Source organism: Eriocheir sinensis, chromosome 60 (assembly GCF_024679095.1).
Source record: "Eriocheir sinensis breed Jianghai 21 chromosome 60, ASM2467909v1, whole genome shotgun sequence".
Lineage (NCBI taxonomy): Eukaryota > Metazoa > Arthropoda > Malacostraca > Decapoda > Varunidae > Eriocheir > Eriocheir sinensis.
The window spans coordinates 7,580,891-7,607,465 of record NC_066568.1 but is presented as its reverse complement, the minus strand read 5'-3'; the positions used below and the strand labels follow the sequence as shown (position 1 = coordinate 7,607,465).

At 38.9% G+C, this 26,575-nt stretch overlaps 1 protein-coding gene across 1 annotated transcript in view; it reads left to right on the top strand.

The window, feature by feature from the left end:
- Positions 1-26,575, top strand: part of LOC126985852 (uncharacterized) — a 172,806-nt gene that overhangs the window by 91,254 nt on the left and 54,977 nt on the right. The gene's annotated exons all lie outside the window — the stretch shown is intronic.

The following is a 26,575-nucleotide window of genomic DNA, read 5'->3' as shown; positions in this document are numbered from 1 at the left end:
GAGAGAGAGAGAGAGAGAGAGAGAGAGAGAGAGAGAGAGAGAGAGAGAGAGAGAGAGAGAGAGAGAGAGAGAGAGAGAGAGAGAGAGAGAGAGAGAGAGAGAGAGAGAGAGAGAGAAGAAAAAGAGAACGAGAGATTAAAAGATGAGGTGTAACTAAAAAAAAGACAGATGCAATAAAGAAAAAGAAAGAGGGAAGCAAAAACTGAACAGATATTGAGAAAAAGAAAGAGAAAAAGGACAAAAAGATGGATGAGAACTGAAATAATAACAGTGTAGGCAGAATGAAACTAACAAACATAAGGGAAAAACAAGGAAAGGAAAAATGAAAGAGGAAAAATATTTATACCAACAGCGAATAAAATGAATAAAATAACACTGCCAGTTTAGCTCCCACGCCTCACCTCGGGGTCATTTCAGCATCAAACTTCCATCTAATTAATCAAACTCCTCGCCTGTGAACTTACACCTAACCAGCAAACACTTTTACCGTCGGCCGCCCCGAGAATAATGTCGAGGGCGGGATCAAAGTCTACGGTGTTTGCTCCCGCGTTTCACTATCTTAACTCTGCCGCTTATTCTCCGGTGCATTAACTCGACAGCCAACACATTATTATGACAAAAAAAGCATAAATGATGAAAAAAATAGAGGTATGATGAGACGAATCAACAAAGAACTTACACTTATCACTCGGCACTAACACTAAGACCACTAACACTTAACACGGCACTAACACTAACACTTAACACAGGGTACTAACACTAACACTACTAACACAACACATTAACTACGTTTCCCCTATTTGAGTACTTACCTACCAAACACCAACAAAACACACATACGTAATTTCCTTATCTGCCTTTTATGTATAGTTTACACACACGTATCTATTTAACTAGTATTTTAACTTACTTTTGCTATATTGCCTCATTTTAATAACTTACTTTTTTTTCATATTTGTTTCTTTTTTTTATGCCCTTGAACTGACTCCTCTGCTGTAAAAAAACAAAAAAAAACATACATTAGTTCTTCACCCCCTCTTCCCTAAATGGTTCAGTCACATATACCAATTTAAAAAACGACCATTCACTGACTTAATTTCCTATTTTTAGCTACGCAACTATCAAACCATCTTACTAGAGCACATATGCGTTAAAATCAACATTCACCTTACCTGTACAATGATATACACCTGGTTATCTTGTTACCTGTCTTATCATTCCTTTGACGTTACCTACAATATACCTGCTCATTAACCTGCTAATATAACCACTAATGAACATCCCATGCGTCTTTGGCTTCAGTACAGACACATAATATAATCTCACCGCATAACATTTAGTCTGAACCCAACTTGTTCTTTCCATTCACGCAGTATATGATCATAGAAATATCAGAAATGAATTCGCTCACACTATAAAGTTCTGGGGAAAGCAATAGTACATCTGCGCATATAATTTTCAGTCCCATATCCTTAAAACATTTCGGTTCTGACACACACACACACACACACACACACACACACACACACACACACACACACACACACACACACACACGTTTGATAAAGCTTTGGTAGAGGTTGGTGTGGGTATTTCAACGCGTAGTTTTATAAGGCTATTGATAGTTGGCCAAGGCTTCTTCACCGTGAACGGGAAAAAGTAAACTCACCCGATTAATCTCCTTTGTGCCGTTCGGAAAAATTTGCAGGAGAGCCGAAAGCGTCAAAGATTATACACCTCACACAGTATTCATTCATCAACACACGATATTCATTCTCAACGTGTAATATTCTCCTAAGATACACGATTCAATCCACCCCATTTTTTTTATATCAGACGACACGGTTCAAGGGCAATAAAAAAAGAGTGCAAAAAAAGCCCGCTGCTCGCCGCTCCTATAAAAGATAAAGAGTAGCTAAAAGAGAGGTCAATTTCGGGTGGAGAGGTGACTTGATAATCTTGCCAGCTGTTTAACATGTAAATACTAATAATGAAGCACGACGGGTACATACAAACTAGACCAGAGATATAATATTAGCTGAAAACATCAATATTCATCCTCAAGGCATATTGCACAGAATGAACCAATAATATTCACTCGGCGGGGCAAGACTCCACCTCAGCGCATAATATTTACTCGCTAATATTCACGCTGGATAATATTATACTTACACACAACGCATATATTAACCTTAACCACACAATAATAATCCTGGATAGCTTTATAATCTTGTCTATTATTATTATTATGATATTAACTACCACCCACATGATATTCGGTCTAGATACGATGATTTTTTGTTGCTTTTTTAATTTTTTGGTTTTGATGCCCTTGAGCTGCCTCCCTTGCTGTAAAAATAAGAGGAGGAGGAGGAGGAGGAGGAGGAGGAGGAGGAGGAGGAGGAGGAGGAGGAGGAGGAGGAGGAGGAGGAGGAGGCAAAATAAAAGAGAAGGAGGAGGAGGAGGAGGAGGCAAAATAAAAGAGAAGGAGGAGGAGGAGGTGGAGGAGGAGGAGGCAAAATAAAAGAGAAGGAGGAGGAGGAGGAGGCAAAATAAAAGAGAAGGAGGAGGAGGAGGAGGAGGAAAACTACGTGGAAGGATAAACTAAAGAAAGAAAACCCGTGATGAGAACGTATGTACTTCCAAAGCAAACTTCTATCTCAATTTAATACAAGTCACTGTTTTCTTTCAACACGTATTTATATCTTAACTAAACCTAAGTCACTCTCTGCACTAATATGCCCTCCCCTCTGCGCCTCATATCACAGAGAAACTCACTTCTAACACGTTCAAATATATGGTTGGTATTACAAGACGGTTCGCCATCTCACATCACCTATTTCTAAAGGTCAAAGAGGGGGTCAGTCGGGTTCTAACGAGTGTTTCTTTAGGTTCATGGTACAGAAGAAGGGGTCAGTCGGGTTCTAACGAGTGTTTCTTTAGGTTCATGGTACAGAAGAAGGGGTCAGTCGGGTTCTAATGAGTGTTTCTTTAGGTTCATGGTACAGAAGAAGGGGTCAGTCGGGTTCTAATGAGTGTTTCTTCAGGTTCATGGTACAGAAGAAGGGGTCAGTCGGGTTCTAATGAGTGTTTCTTTAGGTTCATGGTACAGAAGAAGGGGTCAGTCGGGTTCTAATGAGTGTTTCTTCAGGTTCATGGTACAGAAGAAGGGGTCAGTCGGGTTCTAATGAGTGTTTCTTTAGGTTCATGATACAGAAGAAGGGTCAGACTACCACCAGGGTCATAAAACTACCCCTGGAAATGCCCACAACTCCTACGAAAGCCTTGTGAAATATGTGTTCTTGGGCGGCGAAATGTCTCATAATACGACGTGGGAGGAAGAGACAGAGGAGGTAAAAAAAGAAGAGATAAATTGTAGAAGAGAAAAAAAAAGAGAAGGCGTGAGAGTTAGACCAAGAGAAAAGACGACTCTCTTAAGGTTGGTTATTAAGTCTGAACCGATAGAAATGTACTAAAAATAACATCAGCAACGACAGCGATCCCAAGAACCATCACAACAACCACAACCACAACAATAAGAATAATGAAAACACTACTACCAATAACAACAACAACAGTACACTTACCTGAGGAGAAGTGTTGGTTCCTCCTTCTCAGAACGACCCATTAATGAAGGTGATTCGCCCCCGGGTCACGTTAAACACACCTGACGGACAATCAAGCAATTTACCTGAGATGATGAGGCAGGTGGAGATTAAAGAGGAGGAGGAGGAGGAGGAGGAGGAGGAGGAGGAGGAGGAGGAGGAGGAGGGGGAGAGGGAACAGAGGACGGAAGAGGCAGTGAAAGACGAGAAAGAGTGAGGAGGATAAGGAAGGAGGAGGAGGAGGAGGAGGAGGAGGAGGAGGAGGTAAAATAAAAGAAGTAGGAAGAGAAAGAAGAAAAGGGTTAATATCAGAAAGAGGAATAGAAGGATGAGGAGAAGGAGGAGGGGCAAAGATACGCGGGAGAAAGAGATGGAAGAGGAAAAAAAAAGATAAATTATATGAGAAAAAGAATGAGGAGGCGAAAGAGGAGGAAGAGGAGGAGTAAGAAGATGTAGAAAGGAGAAGGGAGAGGAGGAGGAGAAGGAGGAGGAATAAGAATAGAAGGAAAAAGAGGAGGAGGAACAGAGATACGTGGGAGAAAGATAGAAGAGGAAAATGAAGAGAAGAAGAGAAGGAGAAACAGAATAAATAAAATAAAAAACAAGTGTTAAAAGCACAAAAAACTGTGCAAGATCGGCGTCGCATGACCCTCCAACACCCCCCCAACAATTTATAGTATGCGGCTAGGGGTCTAAAACGGAAAATGCAGAAAAGTAAAGATGGCGCCACTATAAACACTTGCCTGCGCTACAACGGGCTAGGGCCGACTACTACGAAGGCCTACCAGCGCCAGAGGCCAAGGCGAAAAAAAAAAAAAAACCCAGCTGACTTTGTTTATAATGCCATGTTGTAGAGTTCATCGGAGCTAACAAATGTTATTATACAATGTCATGTCTACAATGCATGGGTAAGCCAAGAAAACAACTTGAAGAGAACAACAACAACAACAACAACAACAAGATGGAAATAGGAATAAAAGAGAGTGAAAGAAGAGGAGGAGGAGGAGGAGGGGGAAAACGTGGGAGGAAGGAGATAAATTTTAGAGGAGAAAAAAAAGAGAAGGCGTGGGAGTTAGACCAAGAGGGAAGTCGACTGAAGAGCAGAGAAGAGAGGCTGAAACGAGGAGAGAGGAAGAAAGAGGGAGATAATTGGAGGTAAGAAAAGAGAGAGAATTTAAGGGGAGAGAGGAGAGACTTATTGAGGGGACAAGGAGGAAAAGGAGAAAAATGATCAGAGGGGAGGAGAAAAAATGGAGAGAAGAGAAAAGGGGAGGAGAAAATGAAGTAAAAAATAAGAAGAAAGAAGGAAAGAGAAGGAGGGAAATGAGAAAAAATGAAGAGAATGAAAAGAATGGAGGGGGAAGTGGAGCAGGGAAGGAAAAAAAATGGGAGAAGGAGGGATATGGAGGGGAAAACTAAGCATAAGAGAGGAGGGAAAAAAGAGAAGAGGAGAGGAGAGGCGAAAGTAAGGAGATTAATAAAATGATAAAGAAAGGAAAGGAGAGAAGGGACAGTGAGAAAAAGGAAGGGGATGAACATTATACAGGAGGAGGAGGAGGAGGAGGAAGAGGAGGAGGAGGAGAAGGAAAGGGAAGAAGGGGAAAACGAGAGATAAAGAAGGGGATGAAAATATGGAGGAGGAGAAGGAAGGGAAGAGAAAGCAACATGAAAAAGGAGAGAATAAAGAAAGAAAGAAGAAGAGGAAGAAGGCGAACGTGAGAGAAAAGAAAGACTAAGAAAAATGGAAAAGGAGAAGGAGGAAAAAGAAAAAAAATAGTGAAGGAAACACACACAAAAGGAAAAAGAAATCCCTAATAGGACAGAAAACGAGAGATAGAGATAGAGGGAGATAAAGAGAGACAGAGAGCTGATATCACTCCAACATATGTCTCCCAACCCTTCTCTCTCTCTCTCTCTCTCTCTCTCTCTCTCTCCCTTCCTCCTGTTCCTCATTACTCTCCTCTCATTACTCTTCCCTCATTTTTCCTCTTCTCTAAAGGGGAGAGGAGGAGGAGGAGGAGGAGGAGGAGGAGGAGGAAGACCACAATGCCTTTCTAACTCTCACACTAAATGCATTAACGAGAGAACACACACACAGACACACACGAAAAACATGGATCACTGTACGATTTTGAGAGAGAGAGAGAGAGAGAGAGAGAGAGAGAGAGAGAGAGAGAGAGAGAGAGAGAGAGAGAGAGAGAGAGAGAGATAGAGAGAGAGAGAGAGAGAGAGCTGGTAATTACGTCTTTCTCTCTCTCTCTCTCTCTCTCTCTCTCTCTCACACCTGATCTATTCTCGGGACACTTGAGCTTCGTTTGGCCAAGGTGAGAAGTGGAAGGAAATAAAAAGAAAAGATAAAAGGAAGATGGATAGGAAAAATAAAGAAAAAACTGGAGATAAGAGAACGAATGGATGACGATGAATCAGGAAAGGATGAAAATGACAAACGAAGACAGAGAGAGAGAGATGAAAAAGAAAGAAAGTGGAAAAAAATAACTCGTGGATCAAAACAGAAATGCTCACAGAAAGAAATATGAGAGTAAAAACTTGGGATCCGAGGAAAGACGAGGAGGAAGGACAACAAATGATAACCCAAGAAAAAGAAGAAAAAAAAAAGATAGGTACGAATGCGACAAACAAGGCAACTGGAGAAAGATAGGAAAGAAATAATACCAGGGAAGAAGGAACAGGTAAGAGAAAAACGGGAAATAATTGGAGGTAAGAAGGGAGAGAGATTTTAAGGGGAGAGGGAAGAGAGAAGAGACTTATTAAAGGGAGGAGAGGAGTTTAGGTGAGAGGAAGAAGAGAGAATATGGGACGAAGCAACGAGGAAAAGAAGATAAGGAAAAGACAACGGTAAGAAGTGGGAGAGAATTTAAGGGAAGAGGGAAGAGAGAAGAGACTTATTAAAGGGAGGAGAGGAGTTTAGGTGAGAGAGAAGAGATAATATGGGACGAGGCAACGAGGAAAAGAAGTTAACGATAAGACAAAAAATGGTGAAAAAGATAAATTATAAAGCGAAAGAAAGGAACAAAAGAAATAAAGGAGTAAGAAAAAAAGAAAACAGGATAAATAAATAATTCGACGGACAAGGAAGCAACGAAAGAAAGGAGATGAGAAGTGATGCAGGAGATAAATATGAAGTGAAAGAAAGGAAGAGGATAACGAAGAGGAAAAAGAAGACAGACGGTAAAAAGTTAAAAGAAAGAAGAGAATGAAGAAACAACACATGATATAAAATGGATGAATGGAAAATAAGGGTATGAAGAGAATGGAAAATAGGGAGATGAAGAGAATGGAAAAAAAAGGGGGCAGAGAATGGAAAATAGGGGCTGAAGAGAGAGGAGACAAAGGAAAAAAATGAAAAGAAAGAGAATGAAGAAAAAGCAGACGATATAAAACGAATGAAAGGGATAACAGAATGAAGAAAAATGAATGAAAGGGATAACAGGATGAAGAAAAATGAGAAGAAACTAAATGTATAAAAAATGAAGTATGGGGATGAAGAACCCCCCCCCCCCCCCCAATCAAAGTAAACGAAAGGAATATGTGAATGAAGAACAAGAAAAATAAGGTATCAAGTGAATGGAATAAGGGAATGAAGAATAAGCCAAAAAAAAAAAATACAGTGAAAAAAAGAATATGTGAGTAAGGAAAACAATGAAGAAAAAAAGTATTAGCTGGATGATATGAATAAGGGAAGAAATAAACAGCAGAAGGGAGTGTAAATTAAAGGAAAAAATAAAGAGAAACGAGAAGAAAAAATGATGTATATGAAATTGATAAACATATGGCTGTGAAAGGAAGGGAAGGAAACTCATAACGGAGGAAAAGGGGAGAGATGACAGAATGATAACGAGGGGAAAAGAGAATATTGGAAGAGGAAATAATCTGCCATAAGAGGGAGAGAAAGATCACACGAGTTATGGACGTGACGCGATGAGAAACCGAAACACTGACAACATAACCAATTAACAAGTGGACGGAAATAGAGAATAAAAGATAAAAGGAGGTTAGATAGGAAGAATAAACAAAGAAAACGAGAGATAAGGGAACGGATGGATGACGACGAATCAGGAAGGGATAAAACTGACAAACGGATAGATAGATAGATAGATAGATAGAGAGACAGAGAGAGAGAGAGAGAGAGAGAGAGAGAGAGAGAGAGAGAGAGAGAGAGAGAGAGAGAGAGAGAGAGAGAGAGAGAGAGAGAGAGAGAGAGAGAGAGAGAGAGAGAGAGAGAGAGAGAGAGAGAGAGAGAGAGAGAGAGAGAGAGACGAAAAAGAAAAAAGTGAAAAAAAAATAACAGCTCGTGGATCAAAACAGAAATGGTCACAGAAAAAGAAATATGAGAATAAAAACTGAAAACCAGAGGAAAGACGAGGAGGAAGGAAGGATAAGATAACAGTTTTAGAATATATATAAAAGAAAGATGATTTACCAAGAACGGGATAAAAAAAAGAAAAAAAAAGAGAAAATGATAAAGGAAGGAATACGAAGAAAAATAAAAAGACGAAATGATGAAGTTAAAGATGCCTAAACAGAAAAAAACGATGGATGACAGCAAAAAGAAAAAACAGGAAGAGCAAAAGGAGAAGAGAAAGGAAAGACAGAATATGAAAGAAAATTAACGAGTGGAAATTCTGGAGCTAAAAAGAGATAAGATAGGAAAAAGAAAGAAAAAGGAAGAGAAAAAGGAAAAGAGAAAGGAGAGAGAGAATATGAAACAAAATTAACGAGTGGAAATTATAAACCTAAAAAGACTTAAATGAAGAACAGAAAGAAAAGCAATTAGGATGGAGATTAAAGTTAGAAGAATAAAAAATAAAAAAGAAAATGGGAAAAAAAGTGAGAAGCAGAGAATATGACAAAATTTATCTTCCCTTCCCTTCTCTTTCCCTTCCCTTCCCTTCCCTCTCTTTCCCTCCCCTTACCTTTCCTTCCCTTCTCTTCCCCTCCCCTTACCTTTCCTTCTCTTCCCTCCCTTGCCTTCTCTTTCCCTCCCCTTACCTTTCCTTCTCTTCCCTTCCCTTCCCTTCTCTTTCCCTCCCCTTGCCTTTCCTTCCCTTCTCTTCCCCTCCCCTTACCTTTCCTTCTCTTCCCTTCCCTTCCCTTCTCTTTCCCTCCCCTTGCCTTTCCTTCCCTTCTCTTCCCCTCCCCTTACCTTTCCTTCTCCTCCCTCCCTTTCCTTCTCTTTCCCTCCCCTTACCTTTCCTTCTCTTCCCTCCCTTCGCTTCTCCTTCCCTCCCCTCAGCTTCTTTCTGCATCTTTTACTTTCCCTTCTCTCTCTTGCCTTTCCTTCCCTTCCCTTCCTTACCTTCTCTTTCCCTCCCCTCAACTTCTTTCCACATATCTTACTTTCCCTTCTCCCCTTCCCTCCCTTCCCTTTTCTTTCCCTCCCCTCAACTTTTTCCACATCCCTTCCTTTCCCTTCAAGTTGCCACGCGTAAATGAAGGAGAGTGCGAGAACAAAGCGAGGAACGAACACTTTCACTTTTTAATGCTATAACAATGCACCTGACCTTCATCCCGTAATTAAAGGTGCTAAGCCGCGAGCAGGTGTGTGTGTGTGTGTGTGTGTGTGTAAAATGCGTTTGCTAATGCTACCTCCTACACTCACTCACGCACACGCACACACACACACACACACACACACACACACACACACACACGGGGCAACATTAACAACAACAACAAACAGGAAAACTCCGTAAAACTATTCTCATTACATGGTTATATTCTGCACCTACCCTCGCCTCCTCCCTTCCCTCTTCCCTCCCTTTCCCTCATCTCGTCTCTTCCCACATCCCTTACCTTCCTCTCCTCTCCTCTCCTCTCTCCTTTCATCTTCTCCCCCTTCTCTTCCCCTCTCCTTACCTTTCCTTCTCTTCCCTCCCTTCCCTTTTCTTTCCCTCCCCTCATCTTCTTTCCATATCCCTTACTTTCCCTTCTCTTCTCTCCCTCCCATATGATTCAAGTCTTCAAGTACCTGAAAAAAGTTCAATAACGTCGATTACTCCAAATTCTACTGCAAACCAACTCAAGAACTAGAAATAACGGTTTACTCATTCAGTCGAGTCGATGTAACACAGACAGTGGAAGGAGTTTCTTTTCAAACCGAGTCATCCGCCACTGGAACAATCTTCCCTCAGAAGTAGTAAATGCGAATACCTTCATCTCTTTCAAATATAGAATCTACCGTCATTTCGCTGCGTCGGGAGTAAACTGAATAACGAGGTGCTTTCATCTGCTCCTCAAGCCCCAAGTGGCTGTCGAGCAGATTAACTCACCCAAGCGGACGACCTCGTAATGACCTAGTAGGCTTTCTGTTGCCTGCATTTCCATGTTTCCATGTTTCACGTCTCTCCTCTTTCCCTTCCCTCCTTTCCCTTCTCTTTCCCTCCCCTCATCTTCTTTCCACATCTCTTACATTCCCTTCTCTTCTCTCCCTCCCTCCTCCTTCCCTTCTCTCCTCTTTCCCTCCTCTCCTCCCCCTCTTCCCTTCCCTCGTCTCTTGTTCTGCACACGTATAGGAGCAGGGAAAGGGAAATGGATGGTGCGTAATAATAACACAATGATAATAATGAAACGATATAATAAAATGACAACAGAGAAACAATGTAGTAAATTAATAACCTGCACGGGCGGATGAAATATAAATGCTAAAAGGATAGAACTAGATAACAAATGAGCATCACGGAGATAATTTGATAAAGGAGTGATGAAATAACAGGATAATGAAGCGAAGGATAAAAGAGCAAAACAGGGCTGGTAACAAACAGAGCAAATTAATATAGACAAGCATAATAAGGTAGTCATAAACTGCTGGAAATAAGATGAAATGAAATGAAAGAGAAAACGACAGGATAATGAAGTAAAAGTTAAAGAGATAAAGCAAGTTGGATAACGATGAAGAACAAACAGAAATATAATCAAGCCTAAGAAAGTTGCAATAGACAGGTGAGGATAACAGAAATGAATGAACAAAAGATAAAGTAACGATGATTAAAATAAAAGGTTGATATGATAAAACGAGACTGGAAACAAACAAAAACAAAAAAATACATACGAGCGTTACGAGATAGCGATAAGCAGGAGAGAATGAGATCAAAAAGAATGTCTAAAATATGAAACAAATGGAGACACAGTAAGACCTTTATAACTCGGCATGATAGGGGCTCCGGCTTTGCCCAGTTATTCAGTATTTCGAGTTATGCAAATCCCTCATTCTCTTCCCCCCATTTGCATACACATATCAGAATTTTGAAAACACTGCACTACACAGCAACAGTAAAAGCTTATAATAACATACATATGAAGGGGCTGCGGTAGTCATGTATCCAAGTAGGCAAAACGTGGGTGTTTGAGGAGCGAGCAGGGAGAGCAACGGCAGCCCTGACGAGTTTAAACCACGAGATGTATCAAGCAGGCAGAATACGAGAACATATAACGATAAAGAGACGAAATATACGTTAATAGGGGAAAGAAAACCAAGAAAACCAGAACACCAAAATGTGAAAAATAAAACAAGAGAAACGAACAGAAAACCAGAACACCAAAATGTGAAAAATAAAACAAGAGAAACGAACAGAAAACCAGGAGAACACCAAAATGTGAAAAATAAAACAAGAGAAACGAACAGAAAACCAGGAGAACACCAAAATGTGAAAAATAAAACAAGAGAAACGAACTGAAAACCAGGAGAACACCAAAATGTGAAAAATAAAACAAGAGAAACGAACTGAAAACCAGGAGAACACCAAAATGTGAAAAATAAAACAAGAGAAACGAACAGAAATACAAGCAAACAGCACACGTCAACAACAAACAAATGATAATAAGATAAACGAAAAATAGTGAAAAGCATAAAACATAATAAAAAGATTCAGACCACAAGATAAGGATAATAATGTAACATAAAAAGCACTAAAGGATGACAAAAATAAAATGCTAAAAAGATGAAAAATAACAGAACAGAGAAATGCGAACTAATAATAAGACAAACAAAACAAATAATAACGCAGAACTAACAAGACTTAATAAAGCGACGTCGAGCAAGGGAACACTGCCGCCACCTCGCATACGTCTTCCCGCTCACGAGTCAGCTGGATAATTAAAGAGACGCGACCTTATTAGTATTGCACGACTCCTCCTGCACCGGCTCAGGATATACTTAGAACTGCTTTGACTACCCGAGGGACAGCCAGGGACAAGACACAGTGCGAGAACGTCCGCATATCGCTGCTCCAAGGAATAAAGGGAACAGAAGATGACAAGTTACAAAAAAATGTCTGGTTCCTTCTTCTCAACTGGATTTATTTATATGTACTTTGATTACACGACAAAACGAGGCAGCTAAGGGCAAAACAAATTACCGTGAGGCTCTCAAGTCGCTGCTCCTAGGAAAAATGGGAACAGAAGATGACAAGTTACAAAAAAATGCCTGCTTCCTTCTTCTCAGCTGGATTTATTTATATGTACTTTGATTACATGACAAAATGAGGCAGCTAAGGGCAAAACAAATTACCGTAAGGCTCTCAAGTCACTGCTCCTAGGAAAAATGGGAACAGAAGATGACAAGTTACAAAAAAATGCCTGATTTCTTCTTCTCAACTGGATTTATTTATATGTACTTTGATTACACGACAAAATGAGGCAGCTAAGGGCAAAAAAAATTACCGTAAGGCTCTCAAGTCACTGCTCCTAGGAAAAAAGGGTACAGATGATGGCAAGTTAAAAGAATATGCATGATTACTTAGGATTTCCTTAGAACTATTTGGATTACTCGATACAGGAGGCAACCAGGGACGAGACGGAAAAATAATCCCTTAAGTCGATGCTCTTAGGAGAAAAAAAGTTAGTGTCTATGGCAGAGAACATGACCATTTTTGTGTGATTTCTTTGCTTAGTTGATGATTTACTTAGAACTACTTTAATACTACGCGAATCAGGAGAGAAAGCGAAGGCCAAAACAAACATAATAGCAAAAAAATAAAAAAAAAAATAAAAAAAAAATAAATAAATAAATAAATAAATAAACAAGTCAGTGCTCATGGAAAAGAGTAAACAGCTACAGCAGATAACAAGTTTCTTTTCACCATTTTTCTATCGCATTTCCTTCCTATTTATTTTCCTGACCGTGTTTCTTCGCCGCCTGTTTTCCTTTATCATTCAAGTCTCTATTTCATTCTCTCCTCTTAGTTTTTCCTCACATCTCAAACTATCTTATGCTGCTAAAATCTTATGCTAAAGAAAAAGCTTGATTCCTTCTGCCTCGCTCAAGATGTATTTATAACTGTGTTCATTACTCGACAAGGGAGAGAAAGCTAAGGGCAAAACAGACAAATAAAAATAAAATAAAAAATCCTTCACGTTGCTGTTCCTGGAAAAAGAAAAGATACACAAAACAAGTTAAAAGAAGATGCATGATTCCTTCTGCCCAGCTAAGCATGTATTTATAACTCCTTCATTACACGACACAGGAGCACCGTTGCCAGGTTATCGTACTCAGAGCATAGTATTTACCGGTTTCCAACGCCTAACTATTGCCAAGGGACATCACGATCTAACTCTTTTAACGATAACTATAAATGAGGTTCGTTATTGGCTCCCAGAAGACAGTTTTGGGGTAGGGAGTCGGGAAATATAAGCGGCTGAGTACGACAATCTGGCAACTTTGATCCCTTCTTCCCTCCCCATCGCCTCTCTCCTAACCTTTCTCTCTCCTTATCTACCTCTCTCCCTCCCTCCCAATCTCTCTCTCTACCTCCCAATCTGTCTCTCTATTTCCCAATCTATCTCTCTACTTCCCAATCTATCTCTCTACTTCCCAATCTATCTCTCTACTTCCCAATCTATCTCTCTACCTCCCAATCAATCTCTCTACCTCCCAATCTGTCTCTCTACCTCCCAATCTATCTCTCTACCTCCCAATCTATCTCTCTACCTCCCAATCTATCTCTCTACCTCCCAATCTATCTCTCTACCTCCCAATCTATCTCTCTACCTCCCAATCTATCTCTCTACCTCCCAATCAATCTCTCTACCTCCCAATCTGTCTCTCTACCTCCCAATCTATCTCTCTACCTCCCAATCTGTCTCTTTACCTTTCTCCCCCCCTACATACTTTACCGCCATCATCTCGACCTCAATCATCATAACTTACCTAGCACTGAGTAACTTTAAGGGTGAGGTGTTTCAGCCCTTTTAAGTAATCAGGTGCTTTTAAGGTACAACAATCTGGCAACGGTGTATGACAGGAGGCAGCCAAGGATAATAATAAATAAAAAAAAAAGCATTCAAGTCAAAGCTCCCATAAAAAAGGTTACGGAAGACAGGGTTAAGAATTTTTGCAATACTTTTCCTCTGGCTCGCTCTGGATATAACTCCTTCATTACACGACACAGGAGGCACCCAAGGATAAAAAAAAAGAAGCAATCAAGTCAACGTTCCCATAAAAAAGGCTACAGAAGACAGGGTTAAGAATTTTTGCATTACTTTTCCTCTGGCTCGCTCTGGATGTATTTATAACTCCTTCATTACACGACACAGGAGGCACCCAAGGATAAAAAAAAAGAAGCACTCAAGTCAACGTTCTCATAAAAAAGGCTACGGAAGACAGGGTTAAGAATTTTTGCATTACTTTTCTTCTGCCCTGCTCTGGATGTAGTTATAACTCCTTCATTACACGACACAGGAGGCACCCAAGGATAAAAAAAAAGAAGCAATCAAGTCAACGTTCTCATAAAAAAGGCTACAGAAGACAGGGTTAAGAATTTTTGCATTACTTTTCCTCTGGCTCGCTCTGGATATAACTCCTTCATTACACGACACAGGAGGCACCCAAGGATAAAAAAAAGAAGCAATCAAGTCAACGTTCTCATAAAAAAGGCTACGGAAGACAGGGTTAAGAATTTTTGCATTACTTTTCTTCTGGCTCGCTCTGGATGTATTTACTTATTTGTTTTTATTACACGAATCAGGAAAGACAGCCAAGAACAAAGGAAATTATGAAGAAGCCCTCAACTCGCTGCTCCTTGGAAGAAAGGCTACGGAAGATGACGAGGAGGTGACAATATCTGCACGATTCCTCTTGCCTGTCGGACGATTTTATAGATAACTCCTACTCCTACGAAAGCCTTGTCAGATATGTGTTTTTGGACGATGAAATGTCTTATAATACAACCCTAAGTGTCAGCGAAATACAAGATAAAACAAAATATAAATGGAATTATGAAGGAAAAAGAAAACGACTCACTGTATAATTTGATGACAGACTAAAAATAAAACGCAAAAGGAGAAAAAAAAGTAAAAATAAACACCAGAGTAAAGATCAAGTGAGGAGAATATTAACGAAAACCAACTGAAACAAACTAGAAAGAGATGGAATAATAAAAAAAGTCTCAATGTATAACCTGACTGAAAAAAAAACGCTAATAGAGAAGAGGTAAACTTAACACCAAGGAGAAATAATTAAAAACGAACCTCCCTTCTCTTCTGTATAGCACATATGAAAAATTACAGTAACACCGAGGCGATAGAGAATAACTTACATAAGCGTTCATCGTCACGCTAGAATAGACCGTCCAGAGCCAAACAAACAGAAGTCACTCAGCGGATGAAATAAATATAACAGAAAGTCCTGAGCCGAGCAAACATAAAAGAGAAGCCGAGAGTCGAGCAAACAGAAGAGAAAGTCCAGAGGCATCTTGACACCGCCATCGTGGAAGTTAAATTATTACGGAGGAGGAAAATAAAGGAGATAAAAAAGGAATGCTGATAAGATAACCAAGGGATAATAAGCCGGTGTGAGAAAAAAAAATAACGATGCTGGTGATTGTTTTATTTTCAGTCTGTCATCAAATTATAGAGTCGTTTTCTTTTTCCTTCATTATTCCATCGATTTGTATTTGTTTTACCTTGAATTTCGCTGACAGTTACTTTCCTCGGGTGTCATTAATCTAAAATAATAACAATAAAAAAACGACAAAACAACCTCAGTAATAAAATAGAAACAATTAAGAAACAAAATTAATATGAGACTAGCAAGAAATATAGTTAAAGTTTCGTTTAGTCGGCGCAACATCTGTGGTCATATGACGCAAAGATAAACATCCATATCAAAACTTGTCCGTCCTTCCTTCCTTCGTCCTTCCCTTGTGATCAGTTCCAGCGGCGAGAGTGTGATAAGAGTCCGCCCCGCACAGACTTAATTCGTATGACTTATATTTATTTATGGCCACCGATGCCAAAATATAGTACTCAGCATATTGTATTTTCCGTTTTCTGGCCCTTAACTATTGCCAAAAAACATCAGGAATTAACGATTTCAACGATAGATATAAACTAATCTCGTTATTGGGGCCCAGGAGACACTTTTGGGGTCGTAAAGCGATAAATATTAGAGGCTGAGTTGGACAATCTGGCATCGCTGTTTATGGCTACATCAAACATTATTTTTATTTTTTCAGTTAATAAAAATACGGCGAAAAGTAACCAAGTATAAAATAATTGGAAGCGAGGTTCGTGGAATTTAATGAAGGTAGAAAACAGTTTAAAAGCTGCTATTAGTTTCTCAATTGCCTACAAATAAGATCCCTCAGTAAAGGAGAACTTGAAATACTGCCGAAGAGAAAGCGTGAACGACAGTAACCAGAGAGTGAGTGAGTGAGTAAGAGTGACCGGAGTGAAAGAGTGAGTAAGCGTAACCAGAGTGAGGGTGAAAACGAATAACCAGAGTGAAAGAGTGAGTAAGCGTAACCAGAGTGAGGGTGAAAAAAAAAACAGAGTGAAAGAGTGAGTAAGAGTGACCAAAGTGAAAATGAATGAGTAACCAGAGTGACAGAGTGAATAGCAGTAATCAGAGTGAGTGCCAGCAACTAAAGACTGGGAGTGCCAGCAACCAAAGAGTGAATAAGTACCAGTAACCAAAGAATGAATGAGTGCCAGCAACGAAAGAGTAAGTGAGTGCCAGCAACCAAAGAGTGAATAAGTACCAGTAACCAAAGAATGAATGAGTGCCAGCAACGAAAGAGTAAGTGAGTGCCAGCAACCAAAGAGTGAATAAGTACCAGTAACCAAAGAATGAATGAGTGCCAGCAACCAAAGAGTAAGTGAGTGCCATCAACCAAAGAGTAAGTGAGTGCCAGTAACCGAAGAAAGAGTGAGTGCCAAACACCAAAAAACTCATAACCAAAGATAGCGTTAAAAAAAATCATATAGTGCCAGCAACCAAAGAGTGAGTGCCAGTAACCAAAGAGAGTGAGTGCCAACAACCAAAAAGCTCATAACCAAAGATAGCGTTAAAAAAATTATATAGTGCTAGCAACCAAAGAGTGAGTGCCAGTAACCAAAGGATGAGTGAGTGCCAGCAAGCAAAGAGTGAGCGAGTGCCAACAACCAAAAAGCCCATAACCAAAGATAGCGTTAAAAAAACCCATATAGTATCAGCAACCAAAGTCCGAGCCACCCACCTGTTTCTCTATTAAAGGAAACTCTCGGAAAAAAATGCACACACGAAAAAACACACACACACAAAATCAATAGACTAAAAGAACCGAACTCCTTCCTCCCTCTCCTTCCCCTCCCCCATTTCCTCCTCCCCCTCCCCTTCCCCCCGTTCCTTCTCCCTCTCTTCCCCGCCCCCTCTCTGCTTCCCTGCCTTCTAACCCCCGAAAAAAACACGATAAAAAGAGAAAACGAAAGCGGAAAAAAGGTTCTCAGGTCGGTGTTTCCGTTCTCCAACAATCACAACAATAAAAAAAGAGCAGAGATAAGCCAAAGGGGGCCAGGCCGATATGGAAGGGGAAAAAAAGGAAAACCGATCTGAATGTTACTCCATGCACACACACACACACACACACACACACACATACACACACACACACTCTCTCTCTCTCTCTCGCACACACAAAGAGAGACAGACAGACAGACACAAAGATAGATAGATAGACGTATAAATTAGATAGATAGATAGATAGATAGATAGAGAGAGAGAGAGAGAGAGAGAGAGAGAGAGAGAGAGAGAGAGAGAGAGAGAGAGAGAGAGAGAGAGAGAGAGAGAGAGAGAGAGAGAGAGAGAGAGAGAGAGAGAGAGAGAGAGAGAGAGAGAAATTGTAATCGCCCACAACCATACGCACGACCATTTCAATAGAGGCAAATATATATTACCTAAGCTTATATAAAATAGTATCGTTTGTGTTCCCATAAAAGAACAATCAGGAACACAAATGAAGGACAGGAGGTGACGCACAAAGGCCGCTCTTGCCGGGCTGATGAAATGTGAAAAAAAATGAAATGAAAAAAGTGATATCAGTGACTGGAATTATAAAACGATGCGCCATTCCCGTATATACGCACACGCAAACGCCCCCCCCCCCCACCCACCCCCACACACACACAAACACACACACGCACAAAGCAGATGATTAAACGACCCATCAAATCAACGCATGAATAAATAGTTAACTAAATACATGTCGAACAAATTATTTAGGTGTATAAAATGACTAAAAATATAAATATCTGAATATATGTCCAAGTAACTATTCAGGCATCTATATAAAAAAGGTACAATATAAATACTTGAATATCGGTCCAACTAACAACTTAGGAATCTATATAAAAAAAGAAAAAAAATATAAATGCCTGAATGTATGTCCAACTATTTAGAAATCTATATAAAAACACGCAAATTATAAATACATGAATATTATCTCCAGCAAACTATTTAGGAATCTATATTAAAAACGTAATTTATAGGTACCTGAATATATCTTATAATAAAAAAATAAGTATATATGAAAAAGGTAAAAAATATAAATACCTGAATATATATAACCAAAGAAATGAAGTAGGTATCCATAATAAAAAGACGTAAAATATAAATGCCTGAATATATATAACAAAACTAAGGTGTATGTTAAAATCGTAAAATAGAAATCACTGGTCACTCTTCATACATCAATACATGCCAGCGATACAATGACCAATCAGACAGACAGACAAAAACATAGATATCCAAACACACGAACAACAATACATGGGAGTAACAACGGAGTAATTAAACACAAATAAAAATAAAAGAAACACTGCCGCAAAAAATACCACAAAACCACACACATGAATAGAACACAAAAAAAAAAGCAATAACGACTCCTCTAAAATTATAACACATACGACTCTTAAAAAAAAAAAAAAAAAAAAAAACGGAAAGAGCAGACACACAAACAAACAAACAAACAAAGAACCCCCCCCACACACACACACAAATCACCATACAACGGACTAACAAAAAAAAAAAAAAAAAAAAAAAAAAACGCGGCCAAAGTATTACAAAGCCACACACACACACACACACACACTCACACACACATAAAAAGAGAAAGTAAACAGACAAAAATATTACAAAAGAACAATAAAACACACAAAAGCTTTTCATGAATATATAACTCGTACAAAATTACACACAGAGTTAGACAAAGAAGAAGAAAAAAAAGGAAAGAACACACACACACACACACACACACACACAGACACACACACACACACACACACACACACCAGGAAAAAAAAATATAATAATCACCCCAAATAAAAAAAAAAAAAATATAAATAATATATTATTTTTTCAGCAGACAACAGACACAACACAATAATAATAAAATGAATATACAATGTGAATATTTACCCTGAAAAAAAAAGTAATAATAAAAACAAAAAAATAACAACACACACACACACAACACAACACTTAACAAACTTAAAAAAATTAAATAAAAAATATAAAGACAAACAAATCATTAATATTCAACAACGCATTAATATAAACGATCTTACTACTTATTAACTTATTAACTTATTACTAACTCATAAAAGAACATACTAACCCACGTACTTTTTAATTTGGCCACTTATGTACTAACTTACTAACTCATTCACTAACAGAAGAACATATTAATCCGTTTCCGATCTTAATTACCCATTACCTTACTAACTACCTAACCAACTTTCTACTGAATTACTAAATAAATATATCGTACTAACTAACTGGCTAACTTGCTGCCAACTTAATATAGATTTGACTCACTAACTAGCCAACTAAGATATTACGTAATAACTACCTCACTAATTTACTAACTTCCTTAATAAACAGATGAAATCGGTAAACTAAATTCTACCATCTTACCTTACCATACCTCACCTTACCAAACGTTTAGCCTATCACTTTAAACGCGTTTTAAAATTTGTGACAACATAGCTTACTAGAACATTAATAATTATAGCGTACTAAAAAACTAATACCATATCAACTTACTGAATAAGCAGACAAAACAGAAAAACTCCATCTTCTTACATGTGTGTGGCGAGGACATTGAGATCTTGGAAAATTTCACACACCTTGGTAGCGTTGTTCATAACAAAGGTGATTTTCGCCAGGAAGTCTTACGGCGGCTTGGCCTGGCCCGCGGTGTTATGGACTCGCTCAGCACGAGTAAATGGTGTTGTCGATACCTGTGCAGAAGAACAAATATACGAATCTTCAAGTCCCTTGAGCTTCCTGTCTTAGTTTATGGCTGTGAGACATGGACACTAAATGGAGACTTGGAGAGGTGGATTGATGCCTTTGGTAATAAGCGTCTACGCAGAATCATGGGATATCGTTGGAGTGACTTTGTGTCAAACCGGCGACTACTCCGTGAGACTGATTCGACATATATTACCTGCATGGTCCGTCAACGCCAACTCCGGCTATACGGGCACGTGGCACGCTGCCCAGAAGCAGATCATGCTTATCGAGTTGTCTTTGTAAGAGACAATCCTGAGTGGAGGAGGCCAAGGGGACGCCCACGGAGTTCGTGGCTTGAGCAAGTCGATAGATCCTGCCGGGAGATACTCGGGATGGGAAGGAGGCCTGCATGGAGACTCGCCTGGAGGGACCCTCGGACTTACCGTCGTAGGGTGGGCGAGGCGATGCACCCCCCGGCGTATGCCCCCCCTGATTGATTGATTCCTACCTTACTTTACCTTACCTCACCTTCCCGTACCTTCCCTCACCTCACCTTACCTTTAGCCTATCACCTCACACACCTTTTTTTCAGACTGGTGACACGTTAATTGCCTTTTGAGTGACGCGAATAGAAATTTCAGAAAAGACGTCGCCGGAGTCTTCCACGAAACTTACGAAGAGAAAAAAAAAATAACGTCCTCAGCTAATGACGCTTTAATGATGATGATGACGAAAAATACCTTGAAAATTAATTAATGTTGATGCTATTAATTGTCAAGCTTAAATGTCAGGCGAAAGGCTTTAATTGATTGGAAAATGGAAGGAAGGTGAGGATTATTGAGAAGCGAGAAGAAAATAAGAAAGGAAATGTATAGGACAGAAAAAGACGACATATATAGGAGGAAAGAAGAAGAAAAGTGAGGCTAGGATGACAAAGAAGAAAATGGAAAAGGAAATGAGATACGGAAGAAAAGGAAACAACGAAGCAAGATGGAAAGAAAAGGAGAAAAAAATGAAAAAGAGTAAAATGTAAAGACAAAACACAGAGGATTAAAGATAGAATGTGCAGAAAATGGGAGGTGAAATGAAAAGGACGGAAAGAAAAGACGAAAAACAGACGAATGATGATAAAAAAAGGTCAAGAAATCGTTAAGTAAAATTAAAATGAAGGCAAGAAATAGAAAAAAAATGAAGGAAAAAAAAGAAGAAAAATGGAGAGAAAGAAAGTAGAGGAAAATTAGAAGGAGAAAGGAGAAAGAAAGAGAGGAGAAGAAAAATGAAGGGAAGAAAAAAAAATGAAAATGAAGGGATGGAAAATCAGAGTGTAAATGAAATGAAAAGGTAGAAAAGGAAAAGACGAAAATTACAGAAGAAATAAAGAGATGAAAATGGGAAATGAAATGACAGGAGAATGAAAAGAAGAGGAGAGGAAAAGATTGGGAAGGAAAAGACAGAGGAGGAAAATAAAGATAACATATAGGAAACGAGGACAAAAGAGAAGTATATGTCAGGAAAGGAGTTGAAGAGGAGACGAAACGAATAGGGACGAAAATAGAGAAGAGAAAAAAAAAGAGAAAAAAAATGAGAGGAGGGGAGGATGAAGAAATAATGGGAGGGGAAGGGATTAAACAAGAGGATGAAAGGGGAGGAAAGAGGATGCAGAGAAGAGAAAAAAAATAGAAGGAAATAGATTTGGATACGAGATGGAGAGAAGAGAGACAAGGAGGAGAGGATAGAGGAGAGAAGAGGAGAGGAAAGAAGACAGAAGAGAAGACAGAAGGGAACCAGAGAAAACAGGAGAGAAAAGAGAGGAGAGAAAGAAGACAGAAGAGAAGACAGAAGAGGAGAAGACAAGAGAGAAAAGAGGAGAAAAGAGAGGAGAGAAAGAAGAGAAGAGGAGAAAGTAATAAATAAAACAAAACAAAACAAAAAACAAAACCATTTATCAGCGAGAAAGTCAATAAACTGGGATTAAAAACAGTGTATGTGTGTGTGTGTGTGTGTGTGTGTGTGTGTGTGTGTGTGTGTGTGTGTGTGTGTGTGTGTGTGTGTGTTTTGCTAACGACTATATTTCGAACGTTGGTACAATAGAGGTGGAGGAGAAGGAGGAGAAGGAGGAGGAGGAGGAGGAGGAGGAGGAGGAAATGGAGAAGGAAGAGTTTTTTTCATTTTTCTTCACTTTCTTCAACATATTTTCCACTTATTTTTTTCTTCACTTATTTTCACGTTTTCTTTTTTTTCTTTCCTTGCTTCGGTCTCTACTCTCTATCTTTACTTATTTTTCTGTACTTTTAAAAATTCACTTATAATGCATTTACTTTACTTACTTTCTGTATTTGTATTTTTTTCTTCTGCCTTTATTTCTCTGATTTCTCTTTACTTAAATGTCTGTATCTATTTTATTTATTTTTCTTCTCTCATTTTCCTGCATTTCTTTCTTTCTTCCCTAATTGTTCTCTACTTTTTACTTCTTACTTCTCCGCAATTTCACTTCATCTATTTTTTCTTATTTATTTATTTCTTTTCCGTTTATTTTCTTCTTCATTCACTTTTCATTTAATTTTCCTTCCTCTTTTTACGGTACACATTCTGTCCTCACCTTTTAATTTTTTTTCAATTCTCTTTCGTTCCTGTTTCGCCGCGCCATTGTTTCGCTCTGTGCCTTTGGGTCCTGTTTGTCTGTTTGTTTGTCTGTTTGCTCTTAAATTCCGGCAAACAGAGAGCAAACGACCCTGTTCAGTGAGGGGATACGATTCGAACGAGTACCCGTGTGTGTGTGTGTGTGTGTGTGTGGGTGTAGGTATAGGTGTGTGTGTGTGTGTGTGTGTGTGTGTCTGAGCAAAGTGAGTGAGCATCAATTCGAGACGTGGAGAGATGGAGAAAAATGAAGAAAAAAAAGCAAAAGAGAAATAAATGAACAAAAACAAACAGGAAACAGGGAAATAAATAAAATGAGAGAAGGAAAAAAGGACACAACTAAAAGGAATAATGAAAAGGAGAGAAATACACAGCAAATGGAAGGAAAATAGAAAATAAAAGATAAATATAATAAAGAGGCGAAAGAAAAAAGAAAATATGAAGAAAGAAAAATTACGATAAGATAAAAGAAAACGGGATGTAAAGAGAGGGAAAGAAACGAACTAGGCAAAAGAGAGGAAACAAAAAAAGATGATGAAAGATAAAAATGAATAATATATAAAGAAAGGGAGAGAAAGAAAGAAAGAAAGAAAAAAGATATAGAGGAAAGAAAGCAAATGAGAGCAGCAAAGAAAGAAATGAATGCAAGTAAGATAAAGAGATAGCAGAAAGAAGATGAAAGGAGGAACGAAAACCACACAAATATATAAAAAGAAGAGGAAAGAATGGAAGAAAGGAATAAAAGACAAACTGATAAATGAAAAAATACAGTAAGCTTATTTACAGACTTGCAACATATATAACTAAACAGATCACTAATAGGTACTTACAAAAAAAAATTGTAAGCCCTAATTACTTTTTGGACAATTAATTAAATGAAACCAGAAAAAAAAGATATAAGTGGAAAAAAATGCCGGATATGATTTTTATTTTTCATTATTATTTTTCTCACGAAACAGAAGAAGAGTGAAGAGGTGTGCGATTATTTTTGTTTTCTCTTCACTAATGGGACCTAGAAAACTCTCTCTCTCTCTCTCTCTCTCTCGATTCATCCCTTTCCGTCGTTCTTGTATTAAAACCTCAAACTGTTTTAGCAATACATTAACAGAATATACTGCGTTCTGCTCTCTCTCTCTCTCTCGTTCATTTCCTACAATCAATACGCAGTCAATATCCATGTGTGTGTGTGTGTGTGTGTGTGTGTGTGTGTGTGTGTGTGTGTGTGTGTGTGTTAGTATCTCTCTTTTCCTCATTTTCCTTTTTCTCGCTATTTATTTTTTTCTTCTTTCTCTGATCATCTTTTTTTTTCATTTCTATTCCTTGTCTTCTATTTCTTTTCCTTTCTTTAATTATTTTTTCCTTTTCTTCTTCTGTTCCTCTTTCACCTTTGTTTCTTTTTTCCTTCTATTCCTATTTTCCTTCCCCAGTTCTTTCTTTCGCTAGTATTTTAATTTCCTCTAGTCCACCTATTCTTAATTTCCCTTTCCCCATACCTTTTTCTTTTCTTTTCCTTCTCCTTTCCCTTTCTCTCTCTTTCATTTCTTAATTTTCATTCTCCTTCTTCCAGTTCCTCATTTCCCCCTCTTTTCACTCCTCATTTCCTCTTCTCTCCATTCCTGTTTCTCTCTTCCTTTTCCTGTTTTCCCTTCTTTTTCTTATTTTTCTCTTTTCTATTCCTCTCTCTCCCTTTTCTTTCCTCTTTTCCCCTTTTCATATTTTCACCTTTCCTCATTTTTTCCTTTTCCTTTCATTTTTATCGCTCTGTTTCTCTTTCTTGATTTCTCTTTTAGTTTCTTCTCCTCTTTTTTTTTATCTACTTCTTTCCCTTCCTATTATTTCCCTTTCTCATTCCTCTCTTTCATCTCCTATTTATCGCCTCTCTCCCTCCTCCATCACCGTTCTTTTCCCTTTCTTCCCATTTCTCTTTTCCTCATTTTCCTTTACTATTTGCCTTTCCCTTCTTTCTGTCTATTCCCCTTCTCTGTTCTTTATTCCTCTCCCCTTTCTTCCCTTTCTCTCTTCATCTTTTCCTCTCTCTTCACCATAATCTTCCATCGTTCTTTTCCTCTATTCATTCTCCCATTTCTGTTTTTTATTCCTTTCTGCTACTGATTCTCCTTTTTCTGTATCTCTCTCCCTTTCTGTGTATCCTTCATTTCTTTCACTCTTCTATCCTAGTTTTCCCTCATTCCTCTTTCCATTCCTCACCTCCTTTACCACCCTTCCCTCCCTCTCCCTCCTCCTCCCCCGCACCACCGTCAATATCGGCCCGGCACGTAAATCACTGAGGGCGTAAAAAACTCGCAAGCCCGATCGGAATGTTGTGTATTAGCTAGCGAGTGGCGATGAGAACCGGCTTGTTGCGCTCGCTGTATGGACTCCGCTGAACTGCACTGAGAGGAGATGAGTTGATGGCGATGGTAGTAGAAGTAGAAGTAGTAGTAGTAGTTATCCTTGGTGTATTGGTTATGATAGTAGTAGTAGTAGTAGTAGTAGTAGTAGTAGTAGTGGTAGTAGCAATCATGGTAAACACAAAAGTAGTAACTAAATTATAGTTGGCGAATGCAACAGCTGCAAAAAGGCAGTATAGTGGTAACCATAGAGGTAATTATAGTGTTAGTAATAGTGGTAGGCTAATAGTGGTAGTGGTAGCAGTGTAAAGTCAGGAAATTTAGGCCTGATATATGTAATAGCTAGACCATGTATGTGATCCTAACAGCTATCGTCGATCGAGCAGGGCGAGACAAGCTACATATCTATCGTTCCTGTACCTCGCCTCCCCTAAGCCGAACGAGTGTCGAGTAGGAGTATGTAGGAGTAAATAAGTAGGAGTAGTAGTAGTTGTAGTAGGAGTTGTAGTATTTTTTTTTTTTACAGCTAAGGAGACAGTTCAAGGGCGTAAAAAAAAAAAAAAAAAAAAAAAAAAAAAAAGCCCGCTACTTACTGTTCCTGAATAGAGGTCAAAGGAGTGGAGAAGAGTGGTAGTTTTGTAGTAGGAGTGGTAGTTGTAGGAGGACTGGTAGGAGGAGGAAGGGGGGTCACAATAACAAATGAACAGCGGTAACAGTCAACACTAGTATGTCACGTGCTGTTATGAAGACTAAGCCGCCGGAAAACAAACTCCACCTTTTACTTCACTACAAATACAACACAACACAACACAACACAACACACACACACACACGCGCGCCAGTAAAATTGTAGAAGTAATAAAACTCGATGACGCTAACGAAACAAAAGGAGGTGAGTTCCGCGCCTCGGCTGCTGCTGCACGGCGAACAATGATGCATATCTCGTTTTATCTGATGCCTTTGTTCCGTCCGCGTGTAGGAGTGTGCCGGGGAGCGCGAGGAGAGGCGGAGAGAGCAGCGAGTAACAGTAATACCCGAGGAATGGATGTGATGTTATGCAAAGTGACTTCCCGCGCCGAGAATATTGATTTCTGGTTATGCTTCTTTTTTTCTCGTTCGCGGAAGATATGAACAGGGAAAGAAGGAGGAAAAGAATGATGATAGAAGTGAATAAAAGAAAAGGAAAGCGTGTGTTAGTATGAAGACTGGTTTGCTGGATCGGAGAATGAGTTATTTTTCTTCCTAAATGTAGTTAGTTCGTGGTATAGAAGAAAAAATAAAATGAAAACCAGTAAAACAGAACAAAACACAATGAATAGGAGTAAATGAAAAAAAGTAGGAATGCGTTATATAGACAGACCTGCTACAGAGGAGAATGTTTTTAAGGGAATTTACGTATATATATGTGGAATAGTTTAACAAAGAAATACAGAAAAAAATATGAATAAAATACAAAAACAGGAAATGCATGTGTT